The sequence below is a fragment of the Schistocerca serialis genome, chromosome 1, assembly GCF_023864345.2.
Source record: "Schistocerca serialis cubense isolate TAMUIC-IGC-003099 chromosome 1, iqSchSeri2.2, whole genome shotgun sequence".
Taxonomy (NCBI): Eukaryota; Metazoa; Arthropoda; class Insecta; order Orthoptera; family Acrididae; genus Schistocerca; species Schistocerca serialis.
The window spans coordinates 1,237,528,984-1,237,542,224 of record NC_064638.1 but is presented as its reverse complement, the minus strand read 5'-3'; positions in this window follow the sequence as shown (position 1 = coordinate 1,237,542,224).

Here is a 13,241-nt window from a genome sequence, read left to right as displayed (position 1 = left end):
GTTGGCATATGGATGATAACTCAGTCTTTCTTTTTCCCTTTCAGTCTCGTCATCATTATTCTTCCAGTAACATATTCGACCTTGATAACCTTGCCCTTCAGTCTTTTACCTATCAAAATTCCAACCCCACATGTTCCATTTTTATTTTCACCTGAATAGTACAATCGGAAGCCGTTACTGTCTAGTTCTCCACAACCACCCCATCTCACCTCACACATTCCGAGTACATCCAATTTGTTTCTTGTCACTTCCATTCCTGGAGAAGGGTTAACACATTCCTAGTTCCAATCCTCAATAAGTCTTCCTTCTTCTTCTTCTCCTTCCTTCCTTTTCCATTTGCCCTAATCTCTGGAGTCCTCCTTGTATTCTCTTCCTGGAGATCCGATTGAGGGCTCGCTTTACCTTCGGAATTTGTACAAAGAGGTTCATCCCATGAACGTCTAGGGAAGTAATTCCAGGTAATTCCAGTGGTGGTTTCCCGTTGCCTTCCAATGTCTTTCACAACCTGTTGGCTCGCTGACCCAGTTTCCCGCTGGGGGTTGGTTACCCAACCTTCCACTGGGTTGCTCAGCTTAATGGGGGTTGGTAGGATTGTGGAGAATTGAGGTGAGAGAGGCTAAGAGAACTCTCTTGTTGAGTTCTTGTATTCGCATCTCACCCCCATTTTTAACCAGTGTCGCAAGGTTGTAGCAGCGATCCCCCAGGTCATATCCCAGGCCCTATTACATAGTATGTTCCTTGATATGAAATTTAGCTAACATCCTGAATTTTTCTTTAGACTTGAGTGGAGGTATCTACGTGGCAGCAATCCCGAGAAAACTGATCCGATGTAGCACACACATTTGCCATGGCGCCACGCCAGCGATAAAGCGTAGTGAAATATTCGCATCATTCCTAATACTTCATGAAAATTTTTGAGGTATCGAAATGAGATTGTAGCAAACGAAAGCACACGAAGAGGAGAGTATTTTGTCATATGGTTATTACGCAAACCTTCATTATCTACCGCGTTATTCCGCAAAATACTGATCTTTTCGATGAAAGAGTGCAATTTTAAGGGCCATTGGTATCTGGTGAAACGAGAAATGCTATGTGTTTTGGAACAACGCAAGTGAAGACATTACACGTTAATTTTTGTACCGAGGATGTACTTTTTCGTAAGCTTCTGACTTTCTTTTCCTCATTCCTTACTTAACAAATCACAGTTTCAGAATTCTTTCGCAGCTGCGTCTAGACAACATATTGCTGAGGTGCAAAAGAAGCAAATTTTAGCATGTTGGTGAGGTGACACTGTGTAAGCTCCGATGTGTTATGGTAAAAGAAGAAAATTTGAAGCATGGCAACATTTACTCAAAATCTGCCAGTTTCCTGAAAGCTACAGAATTCTTTTTAGGTACTAACCAACGCAGAGGTGACAGATTTTTTTGAATGATCACCATGCATTGATGGGCGTGGAGGGGCTCCACTTAATATTTACAAAAATGTGCGCGCAGGTGTCAGTTGAAAACAGCACTTCCCCTCCAGTGCTCAACATTTCTCCTACAGCGCCTGCCGGTAATCCCCACCACTTACGCTCTCCCCATGTATGCCCTGTCGATTGCGCATCTACCAGCCAAGATATTCTGTTTGGACTCTACTATTATATTGTTGTCTGGGCCTTTTCCTATCTCTTGGATTCCAGTGAAGAACTTACTTCATACACCTATCATCCATCTGCCTGGCTACTTAAATACATCATACACAAATTTATTTTTACGTGTTTGATGTAATGTGTTGTCTGGAATTTTATTGAAGTGTCAAAGATAATGTTCTAACTACGTATGTAATTTTTGTTATGCGCAGCAGAGAGCTTATTAAGTATTATGGTATTGGATTTCTGCAGGTCGGTAAATTTCGTCTTCTGCTGCTAGACGACTCGCTGCTGAGATCGTCTTAAGCTACAACTCGGTATTAAATTAGACTGATAATAATAGACGGTTCGGAAGTTGTCCCAGCAATGACACGATACACGATTCTAGGCTGACATCTAGTATACATCATCCAATCTAAGGAAGCATCAAAAGGAGGAAAACGCTTTTGCATTAAATAAAAAAACTTTCAGCAAATTTCTAAGTGTGCTTAGGTTCTAGGATTACAGCCAAGTCCATCTGTCCAAACGTGTACTCCGACGTGCAACATTGATTCATATATATTGTATAACTTTAAATAGAAGAAATCGTAGTTATTTTTCAAATTAAATAAAGTTGTATTCTCCAATATTCTTCAGATGTAGCCACAATTATCATTCATATCTAACTTGACTTCCTCAGATCGTCAAACTTCTAAGAGTCCCGTATTTCATAAATGGCGGTCTTTGATAATACATTAAATTAGCTTTAGACAAATATTCAATGCACGACTACTCAATCGGAGAATTAAAACCTAAGATACTTCTACATTTCATTCAATGCTTGTTTACAAAGTCCAGAGAAAAACACTATGCTCCACGGAACACATAGCTTCTCTGTCGCAGTGTATAATTAGAGATTGTACCTTGTGAAGAATATGTCAGATATACTATTTGGAAATTTGTCGTAAGTTCCTATGGGACCAAACTGCTGAGGTCATCGGTCCCAAGGATAACAGACTAATTAATTTAACTTAACCTAACTTAACGCTAAGGACAACGCACACACACCCATGTCCGAAGGAGGACTCGAGCCTCCGACGAGGGGAGCCGCGCGAACCGTGACAAGGCTCCTTAGACAACACGGTAGGTATACTATTTCTTTGTTACTATATACACTAGTTATTGTTAGATTTCACACAGGGTATCACAGGAACGTCATTCATAAATACGAATGTGAACACTCGCACCTCGTAGAATTTGAACACATGACGATGTGTAGCATTACATTTACCGACCACATCCGATTCCTTTCGCCTTCCACTCGAGTCTTCCTCTCGCTTTTGCGCCTCCGTGCCTCCTCGTTGCCTGTCAAGGCCTGTTCCCCGTTCCTTCGGTTCCTTCTCCTTTACCTGCTAAGCAACACGCACTTTCCATATTGGGAGCCAATTTCTCTCTATCATCATCAAAAATCGACAGTGTCCGTCGACTGTAAGCTACCCCTTCCGACAAAACGAAGTCTGTATTAGGCCAAAGCTGTATAGATTACCGAAAGCAATCATGGCCACTTTAATCCTTTTGCTTATTTCTTGGCTTCGCAGCGTTCCCGCGTATTTCTGCATCTACATCCATACTCCGCAAGCCACCTGACGGTGTGTGGCGGAGGGTACTTTGGGTACCTCTAACGGTTCTCCCTTCTAATCCAGTATCGTATTGTTCATGGAAAGAAAGATTGAATGGTATGCGTCTGTGTGGGCTCTAATCTCTCTGATTTTATCCTCATGGTCTCTTCGCGAGATATGCGTAGGAGGGAGCAATATACTGCTTGACTCCTCGGTGAAGGTATGCTCTCGAAACTTCAACAACAGCCCGTACCGAGCTACTGAGCGTCTCTCCTGCAAAGTCTTCCACTGGAGTTTATCTATCATCTCCGCAACGCTTTCGCGATTACTAAATGTTCCTGTAACGAAGCGCGCTGCTCTCCGTTGGATCTTCTCTATCTCTTCAATCAACCCTATCTATTACGGATCCCACACTTGTGAGCAATATTCAAGCAGTGGGCGAATAAGTATACTGTAACCTACTTCCTTTGTTTTCGGATTGTATTTCCTCCGGATTCTTCCAGTCAATCTCAGTCCGGCATCTGCTTTACCGACAATCAACTTTATGTGATCATTCCATTTTAAATCACTCCTAAAGCGTACTCCCAGATAATTTATGGAATTAACTGCTTCCAGTTGCTGACCTGCTGTATTGCAGCTAAATGATAAAGGATCATTCTTTCTACGTATTCGCAGCACATTACACTTGTCTACATTGAGTTTCAGTTGCCGTTCTCAGCACCAAGCGTCAATTAGTTGAAGATCCTACTGCATTTCAGTACAATTTTCCATTGTTACAACCTCTCGATATACTACAGCACCATCAGCAAAAAGCATCAGTGAACTTCCGATGTTATCCACAAGGTCATTTATGTATATTGTGAATAGCAACGGTCCTACAACACTCCCCTGCGGCACACCTGAAATCACTCCTACTTCGGAAGACTTCTCTCCATTGTGAATGACATGCAGCATTCTGTTATCTAGAAACTCTTCAGTCCAATCACACAATTGGTCAGATAGTACATATTCTCTTACTTTGCTCATTAAACGACTGTGGGGAACTGTATAGAACGCCTTGCGGAAGTCAAGAAACGCGGCATCTACGTGAGAACCAGTGTCTATGGCCCTCTGAGTCTCGTGGACGAATAGCGTGAGCTGGGTTTCACCCGATCGTCTTTTTCTAAACCCATGCTGATTCCTACGGAGTAGATTTCTAGTCTCCAGAAAAGTCATTATACTCGAACATAAAACGTGTTCCAAAATTCTACAACTGATCGACGTTAGAGATATGGGTCTATAGTTCTGCACATCTTTTCGACGTCCCTTCTTGAAAACGGGGATTACTTGTGCCCTTTTCCAATCGTTTGGAACGGTACGCTCTTCTCTCCATCCAGTGATCGTAAATACGAAAACACATCCACTGGGCCTATCACCTCATAATTACCTTCGGATATATTCTTTTCGATGTGTTGGTCATACATTCTCAGCTTCAACGCAATGTAGTATCTCGAGCAGAATGACCTGCTCCTTGACAACTAGCACGGTTTCGCAAAAGATCGGTAATGTGAAAACAAAACCGTGCTTTCCTGAAATCTTTCTGGCAGCAAATTCACTTCTAATTAACAAAGAATGGAAACCAAAGAACGCTATTTCGCTCCTTCCAAGGAGAATTTGAATTTGTACCGAATTAATACTGATAAATGAACTAACGAACATTTTTGAATAGACTGAATGCTTACTGGTGCGGAGGACCTAGCGTATTATCGTGGATGGAGATTCACTGGGAGATGAAGAAGTAACTTCATGGGCGCTTCAGGGTAGTGTTTACGTTTTACGGATGATGCAGTTCTCTTCAGATTAAATCCAGTCATATCTAGCTAAGGGTAGTAAATGTGTCTGGAACCTTGCAGTTCGTGTTGTATATTATTAACCTTGCAGACGATTACACTTGTGTCATCAGGCATTTCGCAGATGATGAGGTTATTTATGAGGAACTATCGTCCGAAAAATGTTGCACAAACATTTAGTCAGTTGCAAATACTGTCAGTTTGCTTCTTACGTTCATTTATGTGGTTAATCAGAACAGACGAACTCTTGGAGGTGGTAGTGTTCACCAAAATAAGGAAAAAAGTTTACTAAACCTAGGCCCTGAGATTCATACATTAAGAGCAATGAGAACTTGTTAATTTTAGGTACCGTGAAAAACATATCTTCTATTGCAAACCGTTTGCTTTTCGTATTTTGGGTGGAGGTAAAATTGACCGAAACAAACAACTAAATTCCGTAAACAAGGACCTTAAAGTGCATATCTTACAAGCTATGATCACTTATTCAGCAGAAGACATACATTTTCCAATGCTGAAGTGCTCATAGCGGTTAAGAAGCGCATTTCAGAGCTACCGTCTACGAAGCTTTTAGTCTTGTTTCGGTCTGTACTATCACCTCTAACAGGTAGACTCGTGGTCTAGGGGTGCCGGCACGGTAGCTCAGCGTGTTCGGTCAGAGGGTTAGCTGCCCTCTGTAACAAAAAAACTGAGTTAATCGATCAACAACGAACTTAAACGGACGTCTTACGACGTCCGCCCTGGGCAGATGCAACGAACGAAACGGAACATGCCGGCACGGTAGCTCAGCGTGTTCGGTCAGAGAGCCGGTTGGCCTCTGTAATAAAAAACTGAGTGGAACGATCACCCACCGAACTTGAACAGGATGTCTTGCGACGTCCGCAACGACCAAACACAACGATCAATAACGAACAAAATGCAAAAAAAAAAAAAAAAAAAGGGGGTAGCGTCTTTGATTCAAAATCAATACGTCTTCTGTCCCGGGTTCGATCCCCGCCATTGCCTAAATTTTGATAAATAATCAGCATTGGCGGCCGAAGACTTCCGGCATAAGAAGTCAGCCTCATTCTGCCAACGGCCTTGTCAAAGAGGGCGGAGGAGCGGATGAGGTTCAGGGCACTCTCTTGTCCTAGGGGTGGGAAATTGCCCCTAAAGGCGGAAGAATCAGCAATGATCAACGACATGAGGATGCAGAAGGCAATGGAAACCACTGCATTAAAGACACGTAACGTGTATCCACAGGACATGTGGCCTGTAATTGAAGAAGTGTCATGATGATCTCTTTTTGGCAAAAGATTCCGGAATAGTCCCCCATTCGGATCTCCGGGAGGGGACTCCCAAGGGGGAGGTAACCATGAGAAAAAGATTCAATAATCTACGAAAGGATAACGTTCTAAGAGTCGGGGCGTGGAATGTTAGAAGCTTGAACGTGGTAGGGAAACTAGAAAACCTGAAAAGGGAAATGCAAAGGCTCAATCTAGATATAGTAGGGGTCAGTGAAGTGGAAGGAAGACAAGGATTTCTGGTCAGGTGAGTATCGGGTATTATCAACAGCAGCAGAAAATGGTATAACAGGAGTAGGATTCGTTATGAATATGAAGGTAGGGCAGAGGGTGTGTTACTATGAACAGTTCAGTGACCGGCTTATTCTAATCAGGATCGACAGCAAACCAACATCTACAGCGATAGTTCAGGTATACATGCCGACGTCGCAAGCTGAAGATGAACAGATAGAGAAAGTGTATGAGGATATTGAAAGGGTAATGCAGAATGTAAAGGGAGACTGGAATGCAGTTGTAGGGGAAGGAGTAGAAGAAAAGGTTACAGGAGACTATGGGCTTGGGACAAGGAATGAAAGAGGAGAAAGACTAATTGAGTTCTGTAACAAGTTTCTGCTAGTAATAGCGAATACCCTGTTCAAGAATCACAAGAGGAGGAGGTATACTTGGAAAAGGCCGGGAGATACGGGAAGATTTCAATTAGATTACATCATGGTCAGCAGAGATTCCGAAATCTGATACTGGACTGTAAGGCGTACCCAGGAGCAGATATAGACTCAGATCACAACATAGTAGTGATGAAGAGTAGGCTGAAGTTCAAGACATTAGTCAGGAAGAATCAATACGCAAAGAAGTGGGCTACGGAAGTACTAAGGAATGACGAGATACGTTTGAAGTTCTCTAACGCTATGGATACAGCAATAAGGAATAGCGCAGTAGGTAGTACAGTTGAAGAGGAATGGACATCTCTAAAAAGGGCCATCACAGAAGTTGGGAAGGAGAACATGGGTACAAAGAAGGTAGCTGCGAAGAAACCATGGGTAACAGAAGAAATACTTCAGTTGATTGATGAAAGGAGGAAGTACAAACATGTTCCGGGAAAATCATGAATACAGAAATACAAGTCGCTGAGGAATGAAATAAATAGGAAGTGCAGGGAAGCTAAGACGAAATGGCTGCAGGAAAAATGTGAAGACATCGAAAAAGATATGATTGTCGGAAGGACAGACTCAGCATACAGGAAAGTCAAAACAACCTTTGGTGACATTAAAAGCAACGGTGGTAACATTAAGAGTGCAACGGGAATTCCACTGTTAAATGCAGAGGAGAGAGCAGATAGGTGGAAATAATACATTGAAAGCCTCTATGTGGGCGAATATTTGTCTGATGTGATAGAAGAAGAAACAGGAGTCGATTTAGAAGAGATAGGGGATCCAGTATTAGAATCGGAATTTAAAAGAGCTTTGAAAGACTTACGGTCAAATAAGGCAGAAGGGATAGATAACATTCCATCAGAATTTCTAAAATCATTGGGGGAAGTGGCAACAAAACGACTATTCACGTTGGTGTGTAGAATATATGAGTCTGGCGACAAACCATCTGACTTTCGGAAAAGCATCATCCACACAATTCCGAAGACGGCAAGAGCTGACAAGTGCGAGAATTATCGCACAATCAGCTTAACAGCTCATGCATCGAAGCTGCTTACAAGAATAATATACAGAAGAATGGAAAAGAAAATTGAGAATGCGCTAGGTGACGATCAGTTTGGCTTTAGGAAAAGTAAAGGGACGAGAGAGGCAATTCTGACATTACTGCTAATAATGGAAGCAAGGCTAAAGAAAAATCAAGACACTCTCATAGGATTTGTCGACCTGGAAAAAGCGTTCGACAATATAAAATGGTGCAAGCTGTTCGAGATTCTGAAAAAAGTAGGGGTAAGCTATAGGGAAAGACGGGTCATACACAATATGTACAACAACCAAGAGGGAACAATAAGAGTGGACGATCAAGAACGAAGTGCTCGTATTAAGAAGGGTGTAAGACAAGGCTGTAGCCTTTCGCCCCTACTCTTCAGTCTGTACATCGAGGAAGCAATGATTGAAATAAAAGAAAGGTTCAGGAGAGGAATTAAAATAAAAGGTGAAAGGATATCAATAATACGATTCACTGATGATATTGCTATCCTGAGTGAAAGTGAAGAAGAATTAAATGATATGCTGAACGGAATGAACAGTCTAATGAGTACACAGTATGGTTTGAGAGTAAATCGGAGAAAGACGAAGGTAATGAGAAGTAGTAGAAATGAGAACAGCGAGAAACTTAACATCAGGATTGATGGTCGCAAAGTCAATGAAGCTAAGGAATTCTGTTACCTAGGCAGTAAAATAACCAATGACGGACGGAGCAAGGAGGACATCAGAAGCAGACTCGCTATGGCAAAAAAGGCATTTCTGGCCAAGAGAAGTCTACTAATATCAAATACCGGCCTTAATTTGGGGAAGAAATTTCTGAGGATATACGTCTGGAGTACAGCATTGTATGGTAGTGAAACATGGACTATGGGAAAACCGTAACAGAAGAGAATCGAAGCACTTGAGATGTGGTGCTATAGAGGAATGTTGAAAATTAGGTGGACTGACAAGGTAAGGAATGAGGAGGCTCTATGCAGAATCGGAGAGGAAAGGAATATGTGGAAAACACTGATAAGGAGAAGGGACAGGATGATAGGACATCTGCTGGGACATGAGGGACTGACTTCCATGGTACTAGAGGGAGCTGTAGAGGGCAAAAACTATAGAGGAAGACAGAGATTAGAATATGTCAAGCAAATAAATGAGGACGTAGGTTGCAAGTGCTACTCTGAGATGAAGAGGTTAGCACAGGAAAGGAATTCGTGGCGGGCCGCATCAAACCAGTCAGTAGACTGATGACCAAAAAAAAAATAAAATCACCTCTAAAAGTTTGTGGCTGGAATTATGGCTCACTCTTCACATACAGGATTGTTATAATTAAACTTCTACCACTTCAGAGCGCAACTATCAGGAACGAGTCAGTGTATGACATTGAAACTTTGTAGAAACATTTGGAACGACACGTGGAAGAGAAACAACGAATAAACAACTGGAAGAAACAAGTCTTACTTTTCACTTGAGAGGGTAACATTTGTTAATTATGTACCATGTGAAGGCTCCAAGTTCCAACACTTGCTCATCGTGACGACCGTGTTCATCCACGACAAATTGGAACAGCATTACGGATTACTGGCACGACTTGAACGGTGGACCATGGAATATTCATAGCTCGTGCATTTCTGGAAGATCGGATACGGCGTCCAGCATTCTCAGCTATGGCAAGAGTGACTACTTCAACAATCTGTGGCGCAATTGGCCCTCGGCTTCTCCCAGGAGCAATTTCTAAATCTTCAGTTCATTCGAACTTCTACAAAGAACATATCTTATTCCCTTAGTATGTCGATGATCTCAAGAGTAGCAGCGCTGTTGCTGTTGTTTTGATAAAACAGCTCTACGAGGAAACACCTGTCCACCTTATTGAGACCCTTGTTGATTGCCAGCAACTGCAGTGAAAACTGGTGCTTGTTTTTCAACTCAACGTCGCTGTGTTAGTACCGGCACCTAAGGGCAAGTATTCTTTTCCAAGCATGTTAGTATCAAGACTAACACTACTATCAACGCAAATCCAGCAGCCCACAGTCTGAACATCATTGCTATAAAGTTGTGTACTACACCGGAAATACTTTTCCATGTACACTGGCACAAGTGGTGACAGTATAATTATAGCCACCCAGTAAATTTGTGCATTACACAAGGTGCAAAAAAACATGGTGACACTCAGTACGTGTAGTTTGTTAACATGAACGAAATGTGTTGTGAAATGGAATTAATCAACTCTCTGCTTCTGATTCCTTATCAGCTGGAAACCATCCTGTCTTCTTTCCGCCGCTGTGGCATTGACCTTCTCGCGTCTCGCAGAGATTCTAACTGCTAAATAAAAACTTAATGTTATTAGCTTAGAGGAGTGTGCTACACAATAACAAACAGACAGATCTGGAACATAATTCTGATATATTCACCAGAAAGTACAGGATATGTGAGGTAGCCTGTTGCATTCTACAAAAGATGCATCCACTCACAAGAAATGACGTGGCCCCACATCATCTCGCTGCAGGTCAAGGCGAAAGAATAAAATTTACACAAAACATATGAAATGAAATGTGAAAATTTCGTCCAGCCCTTTTGATAGAGCAAACTAACAGAAAATGGAGAAAAGGATTCAGAATTAGATACGAAAGGGAAAATGTTTAATAGCCATGAGGTCTGCGTTTGAACGATAGCCCAACCAGAGGTGGCATGATGTACTCGTAGCTTATAGCGTCAGTATTGAAATAACCGTCATGTCCGTAATTCCCAGTGCGAACAGTTGCACCGCCTGCAAATCACGACCGATATTACCACGAGCATCCTATTGAGAAACTGTGGTACTAAAGGTAACTGCTCTTCCGTGACTACTGATACGTAACGTAAGCAAGTCCACGGGTGATGAAAATAGCGGCAACACAAGTTCTACTACAAACACAATGTGACTGCGACTAAGAACTGTAACGAGATGGGTTGATAAGAGGGACTCTGTGACGGCTCCTCACAGTGCACATCCGCCGAAGAAAGAGGATCACGCAGCCATCCCAATGGAACAAGCAGGTACAATCTGTTCTGGCCACCGACAGTCCAACCTCCCAATTCTGGAGTTTGGGAGGTTGCAGTGGTGGAAAATTCTTGTGACCTTGCATGGCAAGGAAGCCGTAGATTGAAAACCAATGCCGACCTGTGTGGCCGAGCGTTTCTAGGCTCTTCAGTCTGGAACCGCGATACAGCTACGGTCGCGGGTTCGAATCTTACCTCGGGCATGGATGTGTGTGATGTCTTTAGGTTAATTAGGTTTAAGTAGTTCAAAGTTCTAGGGGACTGATGACCTCAGATGTTAAGTCGCATAGTGCTCAGAGCCATTTAAACCATTTGAAATCCAACGCAACGGCTCGTAAGCTCTACAGGATTTAACCATCCTGCTAATTACAACTGCTCCGCCATCCTCAGAACTTCTCTATCTCCACCAGTCGGTACTTCTCTACTCAGTCACGGTGGTCTCAGACTGCCGAGGAAAACTGATTTCATATTGTTCATTCATCAATTCATACTGTCAACTTCTCAAATAATAACATAATCATCCCGTGACTGATCTCAGTACATTCGTAATCTCACAAGCTATCAAATCTGTGGTAGAAATGTGAATTAAATTTATTTAGTAACTTTCTCTTTGTCAGGGTACTCGACAGGGCTGCAATCGTGGCTTCTCCATCGCTCTTCTACTTCAGAGAAAATGCTATGACTTACAATACGACTACAATTTCGATAGATCACATTTTCAATCTTTCAACTAATACAGACTGAGAAAAACTTTCAAGTTATTTATTTTATACGAGTTCTGAGTCGCTAAACTACGAGGGTCACTCCAAAAGAAAGGCACACAAATTTTATAAAATTATAGTTTTCATACTGCATGTGTGACAGTTTTGCAGTATGTAGATACAACCTTCCCGCTTGTTTTCAAACATAGTTGAACCTGTTCCCGTGAGTGGCGCCGTCACAGCATGTCTTCAAGGTGGCTGCTACACTTGACGTTCGTCAGAAGCAACGTGCTGTCATAGAATTTCTGTGCTGTGAAAACGAGACAGTGGGAAACATCTACAAGAGGTTGAAAAAGATGTATGGAGTTGCTGCTGTCGATCGCAGTAAAGTCAGTCGGTGGGCAAGCAGGTTACGTGATGAAAGCGGGCACGGCAATATTGAGGACTGTCATCGCATCGGCAGGCCTCGTACTGCACACACTCCAGACGATGTGCAGAGAGTTAACGAATTGGTGACTGCTGACAGATGCATCACAGTGAACGAATCGTCACGCTACGTTGGGATAGGGGAAGGAAGTGTTTGCAGAATGCTGAAAGTGTTGGCGTTAAAAAATGTTTGTGCCAGGTGGGTTCCCAGGATGTTGACAGTGGCTCACAAAGAAACAATAAAAACGGTATACAGCGAACGTTTGGAACAGTACGAGAAGGGTGGAGATGAATTTCTTGGAAGAACTGTGACAGGTGATGAAACATGGCTCCATCATTTTTCACCAAAGAAGAAGATGCAGTCAATAGAGTGGCATCATGCAAATTCATCCGGGAAATAAAACATTAAAAACCACACCTTGTGCAGGAAAAGTTATGGCTATGGAGTTTTTCGATTCCGAAGGACTCTTGCTTGTGGACGTCATGCCATGTGGAACCACCATAACTTCTGATACATATGTGATGACACTGAAGAAACCTCAAGCTCGACTGAGTCGTGTTCGACCACATCGGCAAAAGCAGGATGTTTTGCTGTTACACGACAATGCACGGCCACAAGTAAGTCAAAAAACCATGGAAGCGATCACAAAACTCGGATGGGCAACACTGAAACACCGCCTTACAGTCCTGACCTGGCTCCATGTGACTATCATCTCTGAAACTGAAAGACTCTCTTCGTGGAACAACGTTTGAAGATGATGAATCTCTTGTGCACGCTGCCAAACAGTGGCTCCAACAGGTTGGTCCAGAATTTTACCGTGCGGGTATGCAGGCGCTGGTTCCAAGATGGCGTAAGGCAGTTAAGAGGGAATTATGCGGCGAAATGAAAATATTGTTCTTGAAGGATGTATCTACACATTGTAAAACTTTCAAACATGTAGAATAAAAGATGGATAAAAAAATAGTGTGCATTTCTTTTGGAGTGACCCTGGTATTGATAGGCATTCTGTACACGGCTTCTTGATTGCTAAATGTACTACAGTCTATGTTCGGTATATT